At 31.1% G+C, this 17,540-nt stretch overlaps 1 protein-coding gene across 2 annotated transcripts in view; it reads right to left on the bottom strand.

Moving 5' to 3' along the window:
* The window catches only part of DIP-gamma (Dpr-interacting protein gamma), a 91,760-nt gene that overhangs the window by 41,950 nt on the left and 32,270 nt on the right, over positions 1 to 17,540 (bottom strand). The window lies entirely within an intron of this gene.

The raw sequence follows: 17,540 nt of genomic DNA, 5'->3' as shown, positions 1-17,540 counted from the left end.
TCACGGAAGTCGTGGGGGTCGAAAAGTCGATTTTTCGTGATAAGTAATAAGTGAACTGTCTCATGGCTTAACTCTGGCATAATTCTGGGTTTAAATCAAATCACGCAGACCTGTGGCCAGATTTGTGATTGAACAACCGATTATTGCTATTCGGGATGATTTAACAACATTAAATCCAGAAAGCCAACATAAATATCCATCATATTACTCAATAACACCTTAATTTCAGTCATATGGTCATGTCCAAATTTTACTACACACATCCTCGAACGAAAAGATAATAAAATTTTTGTAATTGATGATATTTACAGCACTCATAAATGTGAACTTGAACAAAAACACACAAAAATATATAAAAAAGTTTATGTTGTCCACCTACCACATAAGTGGTTTTTCTGGCGTGACAATACTAGGCGAGTTTAATTTATGTTAATGCGATATTGAATGACGCAATGACAATTTATTATTTAAATTTTATACGCCACTCTTATAATTGTTTTTTCTCTGCTCTCATCTCTCGATTATTAAATTTTTTTCAATAATGCGCCGTGCATGTTTTAGTACGAGAAATATGAAATAAAATTGTGCATTTCGATAAAAAAAAATGTGGAAGCTGAAGTAGTTTATTGATAAATTTTAATGAACACGCCGAGAGAGAGAGAGAGAGCAAAAAAAAATTGAGGTAAAAAAGTGTTTTGAATGAAATTTTTTGGGAAACGTGAAGCTCATTTCCGAAAATCATTAAATACGCATGATGAGTGATAATGAAATAACAATAATAATCAAGGTTTTGGTGGCTCATTAAAGTTGGAATCCTTTTTTGCCCACAACATTAATGCGTCAGCATAGTTGATATCTCTGGTGTATATTATCCACAATTCTCATTCATTTTATAATCCCCAGAATGTCAATTATAATTTTTTTGTGTATTTTTTTAAATATTAATCCACTACAAGTGAGGAAACAGAGAAAAATATTTTTAAATTAGTTCAGAACATTAATTAACTATTTATCAATAATTAATGGCTGTACATAATAGTCTGTGTATTGCTTAATGTATTACGAAGTTGCCATACCTCCTCATCGAATTTCATTATTTCATTAATTTTTTTCGTATGTAAATTTTTTCACATTTAAATACATATACCTAATCGAAAAGCTTTTCGTGCAATTATATTTTAATTAAATTTTATTAAAATTCACAGAATATAATTGCTTTGTATAGTGATTGCTTTGCATGAAAATAAAGTAAATAATCTTTACTATTTTATGGCAATGATTTAGGATAAAAGAGCGGAAAGGAATCCTTACAGTAAATTGAATTAAATTTTGTAGGAGAATTAATGTTGAAAACTGATCGGAAATTGTCCTTAACTGCATGACAGCAACCCGAATAGCACAAATTGGTAAGCTTTTAATAATCCAGCCTCAGACACTTGCGAATCTAAGTTGTTACCGGACTCGGTTTAATTTGGTCAGCCTTCAAAAGTCACGACAGTTTGGTGTCAGAATATAGATCGATTAACCCCCGATTGGACCAAAACACGTTAAAACTAGTCATCAACTGGACATTAACTTGCCTTCAACTAATTATTACTTGCAGGCAAAGGACATGCTCTTAAGAGCAGAGTAAGCTGAGAACAACGCTCACGAGCATATTAATATAGCATATTCAATGTAAGCAAGCTTTAAAGAGTATGGCTGGCTCTCTTTGCGAATTAGAATATAATGCATTTTTGTCCACTCGGGCCGATTTGTGGAATTCGGGAAATTCTGAACCGAAAAGTTTTATAATTTCTGGCCTGTTTTTCTCATAAATTTCTGAAAACTTCATTTCTGTATGCAGCGAGAGGAAAGAACATTTCCCTAAAACTAATTAACTCTACTAATCTGAACTCACCTCCTTTAACTTTCTCTCAATCAATTCCTTCTCAAAATCTCAACCGCTAATAAAAAATTTGTGAATAAAACAGCAATTTTGAAACTACTAAAAATTCCACATTCAAAGTTGACTTTGATTTAAAAATCAAATTCCTAAAATGCCAATTTACATAAAGCTTCATAAACTTTCGACCTCAACTTGTCCCAGCCAAAAGCATTTAGGATTATTTATTCATACAACATTTTAAAATTTAATTTCCATCTTCATTATCATCAACGAAAAACGCTAGCTTTCGTCTACAATGTCAAATAATTTTATTCAAATCATTAACCCACAATGAAAAAAAAACGCAAAAGTTAAATTAAATTATATTTCTTTATTGGATATAAAAAATATTCAGTCACAGTTTAAAAAAAATATTTCAACAACAAATAAGCGCGCGAACGTTCACAAACAGAGGGAAAAAAGTTTCATTCTTTTCCATCCATATTAATTGTTTTATTAAACATTAAAGTTTTTTTCCCCTCCAATTTTCGTGTTTATCTTTCAGTGTGCTTGATTATGATGTTAAAACAATATTGTACGATTTCCTTTGAGCCTAGTCATAAATGACGTCTTATATAAGTGTGGGAAAGCTGTCGATCGAGATAGTAGAGCATTTGGAATCAGAAATTGGCAAGGGGTAGTCGGCAATAGAGCTAGTTTTAAGCAGCATCTAAGGGAGGTCATGGATCACAATTGATTTGAAAGTCCAGCGAAGTAAGTTAAGAAGTAGATAAGTGTGGAATAGGTTACTATTCGTCGATTTTGTAGGCTTGAAATTTGTAGAACTTGTTAGGACATTTTTAGAACATGTCATGCAAAGTAAAGCTTATTATGAGACTCAGAGGCTCAAATACTTGGAATCTGACATTTGTCGAACTTGCTATGATATGTCAAGCTTATAACTAGACTCAAGGAGCCCGTTGGGGATTGACTAGCTGTAGCCTGACATTTGTCGAACTTGCCATGATATTTCAAGCTTATAACTAGCCTCAAGGGGCCCCTTGGGATTTCACTAGCTGCAGTCTGACATTTGTGAAGCTTGCAGTGATTACTAGACTTTAGACTGCAAGACTGGTGGCAGTCTGATATTTGTCAAAATGATATGCCAAGCTTCTTAATAGATTGAGGGGGTCTAGTTATAGTCTGGCATTTATTTACTTTACTAGGAAATTGTCACGATATTTTAAGCTGATTAATAGAAATAGGATCGACTAATTGCAACCTAATCCACTCTAGTGACTTATTATCAATAGAAAACAACGTCTAGATCCACTTTTGGTTTGAAACAAATCGATCCTCAGGCCAACGTGGTTGTGGCTTGGTGCCAAATTCGACTTAAATCCAACAGCAAGCGAAAGTCACTCTAGTCTGATGCCGGATGTTCATCAGATTAACCGACTATGGAACAATTTCGAGTTTATTTATTCAAGATTAATAAAGGAAGCAAAATGTCCAAATTTTCAGCAAACATCATTTACAAACGACACCATTTCTCATTTGAATTTTATTTTTCTGGTTCCACACTCAAACCATTTGACAATATTTTCGCTTGTGTATCTGATTATCATGACAAATAATTTTTTCTCTCTCAACTCTCGGTCGTTGGATAAAAATATACGCAATGCCGCCACATAATGATATTATTAAAATATGCATTAAAAGATTTTTACTTGTTTCCTTTTCGTGCGCTATCAGCACCTTTTTATATTTACATTGTGAACAAAAATCTCCATGACGATCGTCTGTTGGATTCACTCGCTTTATATTTTATATATTTTTTTTCACTGACAAAAATCTACAAGAAAGTTTAAATATTTTTAATAATGAAGCGGAGAAAGTAGAAAAGTTTCTTGTTTATTTTTCAACCCTTTTTTTAGGATTTTTTTTTTGTTCATCACAAGGAAACACAAAAAAAAGGATTCACAACTTTTATTTTTTGATAATTTTATTTCATTAAGTTAAAAACTGAAAAAGCAGAAAAGCGAGCGAAATTGGAATAATTTAATAATTTATATATAAAAGATTTCGAGGAATAGTGAATCCAATGGGGGAAAACAATGAAGTAAAATGACCGCATGAATTTTTAAGTAGTCGGCGTTTAAGATACTTTACCATGTTAATGAGTTTAAAGACGAAAATTGTATGCTGAATTTTTAATTTAGTTAAATATTGTTGCAGACTTTTGAGAAACTAATTGGATTTAAAGTGACTTTTTTGAGACAATCTCTTTGTTTTAATGAATTAGATTGCATAGTACATAGTTTGGCTTTTTAACAAATTGAAATTAAGATGTTAAAGGTGGGATATCTATGTTTCGAAATTATTTATAATGCTTTATGATGCCAAAGCATTCCCTGATTTAGTGAGTAACTTAAATTCAATATGATGAACGATAGAACCCCAATTATGCACATTTCATTACCTGAAGAATATCAATGCATGTACCTAACAGTTAAGAAATCCTTTACAGCTAAGAAGAATCACACAAATCGAGTTGACGTAGTTAGAACCACGAAAAAGATCCCAAATTCAACTAGACGTTTATCAACGAAGTGACAACGAAGTGAACTAGACGTTCACTTGAATTCAACCCGGGTCGTTAGGATCGAGAAATAAATATTGAATTAGCCCAAAAATTGGAAAATCTGGATTTATGATTGATTTGTTCTATTCAAATACCTGGCCGAGGGACATAAATGAAAAAGGCTCTGATAAACCGTCCATATGGCTGCCAAATTAAGACAGTTTTCAATTGGTGTTACTAAAAGAGGTACAGTAGAGCCTTTAAATTTCTGTGAAAGAACAATCTTCATTTATGTCCCTCAAGCTACCCATTTATTTTACCCTCAACTTTAAACAAATTGATTTAATGTAGATTATTTCATTGTAACAAAATAAAATTTCTCCTAATTTGGGGTTCTTAATAAAAATTTCCATCCTCAACAACACCAATTTCATGATCAATTAAATCAATTGAATGAAATTAATTTTAAGTCTGTTTGATGAAGTAAATTAGTCAAAATTAATTATGATTTTTAAAACTTTCACTAAATATTTCCACAAAAATTTATTATAATTTAATCATTATCATAAAAATGAATGGCAAGAATATTTTAACTAATTTATGTAAATGGTCATTAATATCAGATCAATATAATAATTTTTGATGAAAGATAAAGCATTTACAATTTCATCTATTAGTCTGAATATATAAAAAGCTAAAAAAATGTGAATTTTATTTTCAATAAATGAATTAATTAAATAATTAATATACTATAGACATTCACACAATAGGTAATCGGGATTAAAATGTGTATCTGGAGGGTAAACACCATTCAATTTAAATAAATTACTTAATTATGAGGAAATAATTTGATGAACATTTTAATAAAATTGAGCAATTAAATGGAAATATTCTGAATTGTATCCTTGCAAATAATGTTCGATTAAATCCATGGTGGGTCAATCTGTGTTTGGAAATACCATGAACCGTTTGTCGTGTCAATCGAAGCTTACATCCGAAGTGTGCTGCGGGAAATAAAAGATTGCCTACCACTGGATTAAATCATGATGATTTTAGCTAATAAACCCTACTAACGAATGGAAATTGCATGCTTAGTTAGGCATGATAAAGCAAAAGAGAGCCGACGATAGAGCCAGCTTCAGGCGTCAACTAAGAGGTGCCTTGAAGTAAGTAAACTTAGCTTCAAAAACCCCAAAAATACTTTCATTCATCAAAAGTCATAAATTAAATTAAAATTATTATAATTTACAAATGTAATAACAATTAGAGACGTTGCTAACAATCTACTAAGTACAATTTGTACAAACTAAGCAGAAATCTCCTTCAAATTAATAAATCTCATTTACTTGGGGGGTTTGAAGATGACAAGACCAAAGAAGAAATGAGAACAAAATCAAATAAAAAAGGATCTCACAAATACAATAAAAAGAAATTATTATAAATGTTTGTGGTAATTTTGTGGCCAATTTATATGATTGTAAAACCGAGCTTGTTCCACCATCATCCATAAAATGAGAATGTACACAAAAATATCAACAAAAAAAAAAGCAAAACAATGGGAAAATGAGAGAGAGCGAGAGATAGCATGAGAGAGTGAGGAAGGATGAAAATGTAAAGCCGTTTTTCATGTATTCATTCGCCACTTGTAACACTTTTTGTGTATTGTAATAATTATTGCGACCAAAAAATGGGGCGGCAACATGGCTGGATAGTGTGAGAATCTGAAACACAATTAAATTATACAAAAACAGCATAGACAGGCTGCTATAGCTGCTCCAATTTTTACATATTTCATTTACCCATTTTCAAGCATATTTATTCTTGTATATATGTAAAAAAGGCCTCCTCTCTTTTTTGTTGCTTGCTCTTGTGACATTTAAAGCTTCTCCCATACACAACAACCACTTTTCTTTTATTTTCATTTTATATTTACATGCGAAAAATAATAAAATTATGTGAATATGTTACTTCGTCAGTGAATAATGTTAAGTGATTGTCACTACTGTTTACACATGTGACGCTCGTTTTTATTGTAGAAATTTTCCATTTCCTTGCTTGAAATTTCTTTTCCTGTTCGCATTTTCAATTAACTTAACTTCCATGTAGATAGATGTTAGGTAAATTTTTGTTGTTTTGTGTCGGATGTTTGAGTTTATATTTTGTAGATATTTTAAACAAGGATTGAATGAAGTACAAAATTGGGATAGAATGAGCTGAAAATTACGAGTTGTTTATTTTTATCTTTTTGCTGTTCCTGCAAATGATCCACATACAACAGTGTTGAGTCATGCTAATTTTTTGGTGCCAAGGCATTCCTTGATAGTAAGTCACGATCGAAACAGCATTCGTCATAGGGTTCATTTTTGTAACAATGCTCATATGTGGAGCTTAAGTTACAACAAAATGCTTTGCACCTGACTCCTTTGCTAGACCTGTCACCTAGTTTGTAAATTCTCTTTCCTTACGTTAAGTTGAAGTTTTTCGGATTTCACTATAAACTGAAGGTCTAGGCTTGAGCGAGAGATCTGGCGAATCCTCACTCGTTAAACTATCAATAGCCATGAAATGCATATAAACGCTCAGCTATGGACCTTAAGGTCTGAACAGATAATGTTTATTTTTTTGAGTTAAGTTGACATTCTTTCAATCGCAATCCTGCAACTTGGTAGTTTTTTGGGTTCCAGGATGTCATTTTCCCTGCAGATTCAAACCAAGGGCGGTGTAACAAACTCCCAGAATATCCTAGCATTGATATTAATGCTGACATTCTGCAAATTTCGTGAATAACATCAATGATTTTAATTCTAGGATGAAATATAAATAGCACAGATTCAATAACTTAATCATCTAAAATTAGAGACTTCAAGACATCATCTTTGAGTATTTTTAGACAAAGACTCTAATATGTCAATCCCAAATGCGTTTAACTCCCTAAATTCTCTTAAACTTCAACTAATCTCATTTCGTTAAATTCCCTCATCAATCTCATCTCCAAACATGCAAAAACGCCTATATAATTCAGCTTATTTGCTTATCATCCTTGTAATTTTTGTTTAACAATTGTATATTCAGTACAAAAAAAAATTGTCTGCTCATTTAGAAATCTCAACGGAACATTATACGTCTAGAGTATATGTCTTAATATAGATTTCATTCCTCAATGTTTTGATTTCAAAAAATTGTTCAATATCATATACTTTAAGACATAATAGAGAGAAGAGGCGAATCGAGTTTATTTGTTCACAGCAAGGAAGTAAGAATAAAAGGAGGAAAAAAATCGTTTTGATGTAGGAAGAAATTGAAAGAAAAATAAATGTTACGAATGAATGGTGGCTTCATTGTTATTTTATCACCATCATCATATTATTGAAAAATATAGATATAGATATTTGAACATAAAGGAGGGAGCTGAAAAAAAAGTCTTAAAATCAATATCGATTTTCTTTTCATCCGCAAATGTTTGCAATTTAAAGGGAAAATGAATTGTGGATAGAAATATGTGTTTAATAACAATAAGTATTGAAGGAGCGAAGGAGAAAAGACTTAAAATAAAGAAAAAAAAAGGAAAATCAGAGCATTAAGCTTCATTAAGAAATTGAAGTCCCACTGTCGACTTTGGGAACAAATAGGAGAAACAAGTTGGAAAGTCATTTTGGAGAAAAAAGAATGTTTAAGCTGAATATATTTTCATTAAAAAATTTATATTTGTAACGGATAAAATGTGAGTGAGGCCATGGATCACAGTTGATCTGTACAGTCAGCGAAGTGTATATCAGGGGTTCATTTATTCCGTAATGGTGTTAAGGAAGGGGAGGGGGTGGTCTTCCTTTGGATGTCTTCAATCGTGAAGAGAGGGGTCTTCCATTGATCCTGCTTTGATTTGTGCAGAACTTGAAATCGACACATATTTTATATGAATTTGGGGGGAAATGGAATTAGCTAGAAATTCGTTTGAAATGGAGTTTTTGAACTTTTTTACATGGGGTCGCAGGTTGATCATCCTATCAAATTGAAGATTTGTAGTCCAAAATAGGAAAAGGAGGTAACCTTCCTTATTACGCTCTCTATAAAGCCTTCATCAAAAAATTTTCTTGCAGACCTTACAAACTGAACAAAAGACCTGCCATCAATCACACCAAAAATTGCTCTGAATATTTTTTGTTAAAAATATAAACAAAAGCAATCGGAAAGCAGCTTTTCAATATTATTTTTTACTTTGGTTCTTTTATTCCTTTTTTTCCTAAAAATAAGGAAATTAAACTTCTTTTTCATAACTTTTCTTTTACGTTTCATTCTCTGTTTTCATTCATTGTGTGATTTATAAGAGTCTTTTGATATTTTTGCTTTTATTTATAAAATTTTCTTCTATTACTTTAGGGCGTGATAAGGGAATAAATAAGAAATCGGGTTTCGTATTTTGTTGTATTTATTTCAAAATTGAAATAGCATTTGATAGCAAAAGGACAGTTTTTGACACGCTCAATAAGCAGAAACTTTGAAATAAAGTTTATTGATTTTATAATCGAGGGACTTTTCAGGGTTAAATATTCAATAAATGCCGACTGATATGGGGAAACTTACAAGTCATTTTTGTATACATATAAAGAAGCAACAGTCAATGATATTGAATATTCCTACATAACAGTCTATTGTTTGCATGATATTTATCCTTTAGGAACTAACTTCATATACACGCAACTCTATAAAAATAATTAGTTTATTATATGTAACATTTCAAAGTATTCTAATAGAACAAAAGACATCCAACTGAGCTTAATTGAGTGGAAATTCTATTTGGGCTTTAAATGAGCCATTAATAGAAAGTTCTGAAAAACTACCTGTGGCAAAAATGTCTGTAAGCTTTCATTTACCATTGGGGTCGTTCATCAATTAAGTTACACAAAAATATAAATTTTTTGAGTCCCTTCTCCACTCAATCGTCACAAAATGTCCATACAATGTAATAAAATCGTAGACCCCCCTCCCTATTCCCCTCAAAAAAGCAAATACTTAATAAGTGAACGACCCCATTGCTAATTTTAGTATTTTTAAACCATAACTGAACCTCGTGCTCATTTACTAAAGCAAAATTATTCTACGTAATTTAACACAATTTACTTTTTATTAAATTTCTACCGGAATTTTTTAATGAGGCATGGATAATTTAAATGTAAATTAATAAAAATTCTTGGAAGGTGGTGAACAGCTAGACACAGCAACCCCTACATTCTTCTTTCGAAAATATTAAATTTCAAAAGTCAAATGACTAAACATGCTTAAACAAATATTGTCAGGAGTCACCTCAAATCAGTGCAAAGTTTCCTTAAATAATTACATTCTGCATGGGTATATACCTCATAATTCATTAGCATACTTTAAAGCACAACCATAAAACTTTTGTATAAATTGTTAAATATTCTATCCCATCTTTCGATTTTAATTTTCATCAGACAAAAAGCTTTTCTATCTCTTTATTGATATTTCCTTTGTTCATCATCTTCAGGGACATAGCTGGAAAGGGGGACGGGAGGGATTTGTATAGACTGCCAAAATTTAGAGGGATTTTGGGATTATTTTTACAAAAAACTGTAACAAATTGAATAGTTTTCTCTTTCAAAAGGGGGTGGGGTGTGTGGTTGCCCCATCTCAAATCCCCCTGAATACACCCCTGTCATCATCAGACTAAGTATTCTTTTTCCTTCATCATCATGAAAATTATTATAGATTGGCTTTTATTTGCATTATTCTATTTCTTTTCTCTCGTATTTGATTATTATATAAAGGAATCTTCATCATCAGACTTAAAATATAGCAAAAAATATTCTTTATGGAATAAAAAGAGAAGAAATTAAATTTAACGTAATCAGTGTTATCAATATCGTTGCTTGCAAGGCAAACAAAATATAAAATATAAACAAATAAATGACTCAAAGAAAAGATAGATGATTGACTAAAGAAGCTTTGATATTGGCTTAGAGGCTAAAATTAAATTGAAGAAGAGCCCATACTACGGTATTAAATTGCCTTTGCAGTGATTTTCGTGCATGATAAAATTTAAATGCTTGTTATTTACATGAGAAATCATTTAAAAAGGTCTTTTGTTGCTGCTTGTTGTACGTTATATGTTGAATATTGAACGCTTGTAAGGTTTTAGTGGAAATACGAATTGGTAAAAAGAAAATTTAAGCACATTTTCTACAAGTATATACTTTTTGTGTTTGGCATACTTTGGTTTAGATCTTATTCTTCCTTTAAAGCTTTATCTTTTTTTAAAAGAAAAACTTTGTAGTTGGTGGGTGTGCATACCCACTCTTGGATTTGAGCTGTGGTCCAATACAGCGATAAAAGCTATGCATTAAGCACTATGAGACGAATGTTTAAGCAAAACTCGAAGTGGACTTGGTTTGAGTTCAGTCGAGTCGACTAAAGCCGACTTCAAGTGTTTTGACTTCGACCTCTTTCTTTAAGTTTGCTTTGAGCTACGTAACCCTAACAACCCTCTGAAGCTAAGTAGGTAGGATCAATTGATGCGCACTTGGTATGTAATCAAGAGGGACTTGGTTCGATTTCCACTCAGACTATATAGTGAACAAGTGTCTTTCTTCTCTTGAGCCTTTGTTATAGTAAGATTCCGATCAGGTGCTTTTATTAACAGTCAATTTGACATCAGGCTTGTTAGAATTAAAAGCGTACTCCCTTGTAAATAAAATAAATCATGTTGATGATAAGAGATCTCGTGGAAGACTATAGAATTCCTGAATTGGATAAATTCCTTCACATTCTGAACTGGCAGATGTTCTCAAACGATAAAGCCCGCATTAGCCTTCCTCTTCGCGCAACTAGGCCAACAAGCGTCCCCAGCCAAGAAAGAAAAGTAAGTAAGCATATCAAAAATCACAAAATTCTGAAAACAGCATGTTTAGTCAATTTCTTACTCATTCAGTCAAAATAGGAAAATTCATTTCCCCAAACGTAAATCACCGAAAAAGAATTTATGCATAACCTTGGAAAATGTTCTTTCCTTTAATTCACTTCTTTACCTACTCATATGTTATACCTATTGAAATTTGATCAATACTTCTTCAATATTTTATTTATAGAAAACCAAAAAAAATTTTGTGCCTAGACATTAAATCATAAATCAAATATACATGCATGTGAAATCATTAAGTCAAAATTGTTTGTCTAATAAAATAGACTCAATAGCCTCATATCAAAGCAGAAAATTAAATTCTTGGTAATAACACCTGAAGATATAAAAGTCATGTTGAAAAGCTTTAAAAAAACCCTTTTCAAAGTTTGAATCACATCAAGTGTGTAGACTTTTACATAATGTAAAGGGACGAAAATCTTCATCAACACACCAGCTGTGCTGTATTACATATGGGTGAGAAAAAATATGTGAGGAAGTCACCGTTTAAACAATTTAGTAAATTGGCTTTTATGTAGAAATGTGTGTATTTATATGTACAGCAAGTAGACCTTTCAACTTCTTTTTTTCTATTTTTTTTTTCGCACATATTATGCCCCCAAAGGGATACTCAAATCACAACTTTTCGACATTTCCACTGTCTGCGTTGTATCTGTGGATATGCTATGGGAAATATTTTTTCTTTTCCTTTATTCTGTATCCAAATTGAGCCTTCCAATTTGCATAATTTTATGTGAATTTCTTCTCCTCTTTTTTGCTCGTTTTTCTCTCGACTGAGATTTGTATGCATCTTATTTATTTAAAGACTAAAAGAAGAATATCGTTATCGATACACATAAATTTAATTTTGCTGATAACGCACGATGATTTGTTGGCTTGAGAAATATTTTTTTGCTTTATTTCCTGCTGCTTTTTATTGCGATCTTCTGATAAATGATGTAAATTTGTGAAATATTGCTGGGTATATGGTTATTAGAGTTATGGGATTATTTTTGCTTAAACTTGAGATTTTATTGATATTAATTTTCATGAGAATGGATAATAGTGCTGTAAATAATGCGTTTTGACAGACAATGAGCATATTCTCATTCAATGTAATTGTACATGCTCAATTTTGTAAGCATACTCATTATCATGCTCCTTGTCAGTTAGCGGATTGAAGTTTTAGTTCAACATTAGTGATTAAAATCAGAGTTAAAATTTGACTTGAATTTCGTAAGGAAAAGTTGACTTCAAGTTATGGATTAAGCTAAGAATTTTGGCTGCACATCGTGCATACTATGCAGTTAGACATCCACTTGTGTCAAGAAGAATATTCAGATTTGCTAAGCTAACAATATGGAGCTAAATCATGGAACATGACTATGGAAGAATGAGAATGCACTTGGCGTATTTGAGAGGAAGGTCTTTCATAGCAGTTTTTTGAACAAAAAAGGAAAAAGACTTTCTCCGAATTTAGAGCAACGCAGAATTATATCAGACTTTTAACGAAGCTGATTTTGTACAAAGCATAAAAATCAATTGGCTCTGATGGGTAGGACACATTGTAAAAAGACCTGGTGAAGCTCTCATTAATAAAGCTATTTGACAGTCTTTAAGTCTGAATTTGTAGATGGGAGAGCGAGGGAACACGAGGGCGGTCAAAGAACTTTTGGAGAGAGGATGTTGATAGAGACAGTGAAATATTTGGTATTCACTGCTAGTCAATCACCAATAGAGCCAATTTTAGACACCAACTGAGAGAGACCATTGATCACAGTTGATCTATACATCCAGCGAAGTAAGTAGGTAAATATTACTTCAACTCCATTTGAACACGTGTACAGCAATCCTGAAGTATCCACAACCAGCATTTAATTCAAACTTTTCAATTAAAACCACGCAAAATAACCTTCAAAAAATTTTGATTTTTTTTTTATTTTATTTTGCGGTTCACATGGAAAAAATGAGAAGTTTTAAAAAAAAAGTGCTCATTGAAAATGAAAATGGATGAAAATAAATATTTTTTTGGTTAAACACGCATAAATATTATCACAACATACCAACGAGGCAGGCATCTGAAAAACAAGGGTTTTGTTTACGACTTTTAATTAAAAATAATTTTCAGCCATAAATTGAAAGCAATGAAACGAAAGTGAATGGAAAGCGTGAATTTGAAATACGGAAGAGAGAGCAGTAAGGGGAAAAAAAATCAGCTTCAGAGAGTTTTTGGAAAGGAAAAAGGAAATTTAACCAAAAAAGCCAGAATAAAAAAAAAAGTTTTTTTTTGCTCTCGACAAATACTCAACAAAGTTGTGATTTATTTTAGGATTGGAGTAAAGCAGAGAAGGAAAAATAATTTTTTTTTTTGAAACTCGATCCTTTTTTTCCGTTTCAGATTTCTTTTTTCTGTTGTTGCTTTAGTTGCCCAATACACATTGGGCAAAAAAGTGAAAAGTATGGCAATAATTGTTTTGATATGGCTATATTATAGACACTAGTTAGTAGTATACTGGAAAAATATTTTTTCCCCCCATAAGTCCAAAGTCCACCAGATATGACTTAAAACATTTTTTGTGTTTTCGACATATTCAAGATGTTATAACTCTTTACTAGCTCATCCAAAATTTTTCAAACTTTTTTTATTTGATAGATATAAGTAAGTGCTTTTAATTAATAACACACATGATATACTTTTGACCCACTGTGGGAACAAAAAATTGAAAAAAGTCCGAAAAAATGTGATTTTTTGCACTTTTTCTCTTACTGTGACCGCATGGTGTAATAATAATTTTTTTAAGTTATACTATATTATAGATCTTATCTATATCTATAATAATTGCCTATATTGTGTACCAAAATATTGACGTCTATATGGTCAAAATCGACTTATAAGTGAAAAACTCATAGGTACGAACCCTTTAGAACCATATATATCCCACGGTGTAACCCAGCTGTTCTATTTTATTTTTGATAATGTTAGAACTATGTATGGACTACTAGATAAAAAAATAAAATCAAAAAAATACCACCAACAAAATTGTCAAAAATCGACCTCAAGGGGGTCTAGGGGGGGTACCTTGAAATTCAAACTTTTATAACTTTTGCCACTATTAATGAAATTTGAGGAAATTTTCATGTGATATTTATATATTCAATATCTTAATATTCATAGTAAAAAAAATTGTGGAATTTTGTTGAATTTTGACAATTTTTTTTTTCATGTTTTTCAATCTATTTCATGAGGGTTAAGTGGACTGTGACTAAATTTCATAAAAAAATTTCTTTATTTATGCATAGGAGATCCAATTACCTTTCCAACGATACCAAACATGTAGCATCAAAATAAAATTTCTCTTAAATATAGTGAAAAGTTTGAAAAAGTAGCAAAAATTTGAGGGTTTCAAAAATCTACATTTGACATATTTGCTCATAACTTTTGTAAATTTGAATTTTATGATATAAATTTGATATTTTTAGAAAGGTTAAAGTATTTTTAAGACGATAAAAAAATATTTAGAGATCAAAAGTTACTCTGTGCACCGATAGGCTAAGTCTAAAATGTCATACTTTGACTATCCCTACCGAGTGCAATGAGCATCTGATTTTTATTTTTTGACATAATTTCCATGTTTCTACAGTGGAATCAAAACATAAATGCCATATAAATGTTTTTTCATCCTCAAAAAGTTCATATCAAGACAATGGAAAATCTCGAAAATGTGAGTTTTTTTGGAAAATACTGTTTTTTATTTGCATCTTTAATTGAAGAAAAAACTACTTTTATGGTTAAATACTTTCAGTTCCAGTATAGAAACATGGAAATTATGTCAAAAAATAAAAATCGGATGCTAATTGCACTCGGTAGGGACAGTCAAAGTATGACATTTTGGACTTAGCCTATCGGTCCACTTTTGATCTCTAAATATTTTTTTATCGTCTTAAAAATACTTTAACCTTTCTAAAAATACCAAATTTATATCATAAAATTCAAATTTACAAAAGTTATGAGCAAATATGTCAAATGTAGATTTTTGAAACCCTCAAATTTTTGCTATTTTTTCAAACTTTTCACTATATTTAAGAGAGATCTTACTTTAATGCTACATATTTGGTATCGTTGAAAAGGTAATTGGGTCTGCTTTGCATAAACAAAGAAATTTTTTTATAAAATTTAGTTACAGTCCACTTAACCCTCATGAAATAGATTGAAAAACATGAAAAAACAAAAATTGTCAAAATTCAACAAAATTCCACTGTGTAACAATTTTTTTTATTATGATTATTAAGATATTGAATATATAAATATCATATGAAAATTTCATCAAATTTCATTAATAGTGGCAAAAGTTATAAAAGTTTGAATTTCAAGGTACCCCCCTAGACCCCCTTGAGGTCGATTTTTGACAATTTTGTTGGTTATATTTTTTTGATTTTATTTTTTTATCTAGTAGTCCATACAAAGTTCTAACATTATCAAAAATAAAATAGAACAGCTGGGTTACACCGTGGGATATATATGGTTCTAAAGGGTTCGTACCTATGAGTTTTTCACTTATAAGTCGATTTTGACCATATAGACGTCAATATTTTGGTACACAATGTAGGCATTTTTTCGGACTTTTTTCAATTTTTTGTTCCCACAGTGGGTCAAAAATATATCATGTGTGTTATTAATTAAAAGCACTTACTTATATCTATCAAATAAAAAAGTTTGAAAAATTTTGGATGAGCTAGTAAAGAGTTATAACATCTTGAATATGTCGAAAACACAAAAAATGTTTTAAGTCATATCTGGTGGACTTTGGACTTATGGGGGAAAAATATTTTTCCAGTATACTACTAACTAGTGTCTATAATATAGCCATATCAAAACAATTATTGCCATACTTTTCACTTTTTTGCCCAATGTGCAATAGAGGAGAAAAGTTTCATCTCAACTGCGTTTTTCGGGTCATGTTTTATTGTTTTTATTAGCTTAATTTCTCTCAAGAGCTCATTTACGGAGATTTTTTTTATTATATTTATTATAAATATCAAATTATTAGAATTAATAATTTATGAGCATTGTTAATAAATTGCCACTTGAGTAAAGTATTTTGATCCTACTGACTTCTCAATTAGACGAGAAAAAATTGTTTTAATTAGGAAGGAGAAAAAAAGGAAGAAAATTTAATTAACCGCAATATTAAATCTTGTTATTTTTTAATACTTTGTTAGTTCCTCACAAAAAAAAACCTCTTCTAAAATTTTCTCTTGATGTGGTTTCATCATCAGCCTGCCTTTTATGCTATCTTGAATATTTTTCTCCCTAATTTTAATTACGGTTAGAAATTCTCCTGTGAAAGTTTTAACTCCTCATTCTTACAGGATAATTATATGAATAGAATAATTTTCTCGTTCATATCCTTAATTTGTGTTTCTTGTTAAAGCTTTAAATAATTAACATGTTGGTGTTTCGTGGAAATGTGTATGTTTGAATGTTTCAGTAGTTTTGGAACATGTTGCGTTAGAAAAGTTTTTGTTTCTTATTATACCTCACACTCATGTTAAGAATTTCCGTTGTAAATTCGATTTCTTAGATGTTTCTTCAAGGTTTCTTTAATTATTCTTGTTCCATCTTACTTAGTTCGTTGTTCGTATAGGTCAATTGTGATCCATGAGCATTCATAGATGCAGACTGAAACTGGCTCTATCCAAGCAGTTGTAGTTTTTGTCTTTTTTCTTCAATTTAGTTCATAACGCAAGGAATATTAGCTGACATTGTGATAAGCATCTTAGCTTACTTTCTACTTTAATTTCTTGGCTAAGGGACACGAAGACCCATTGCCGCGAGTATGAAATGTCTTAAGACAGCTCTATTCTTCGAAACATTCTGCCAGTTCGGGATACTAAGGACTTTAGTGTCCTTTTCAACACATCCAATCCAGAAATTTTTCGGTCTTTCTCGCGATCTCTTGCCATCCCAAAGTCTGCAGTAGTTCTAAAGAATCTAAGCTTACAGGTTTCATTTGGTAATATATGTTCTTGGAATACCTGTGGACTCTCGATTAGACAAGAAATTTAAGCTAAGTAAGCTGTTGATAACAAAATAACTCGAGGAAGGCACAATAAATAAATGGAAGACGCTGGCGATAGAGAAAGCATTAACGTTGATAATGATAGAACCACCTCAAGTG

The sequence above is a fragment of the Chironomus tepperi genome, unplaced genomic scaffold (genome assembly GCF_022539635.2).
Source record: "Chironomus tepperi strain 1889 unplaced genomic scaffold, CSIRO-AGI_Ctep_v1 contig_406, whole genome shotgun sequence".
Lineage (NCBI taxonomy): Eukaryota > Metazoa > Arthropoda > Insecta > Diptera > Chironomidae > Chironomus > Chironomus tepperi.
Note: the sequence above shows the minus strand (reverse complement) of the source record. Positions and strands in the feature narration are given on the sequence as shown.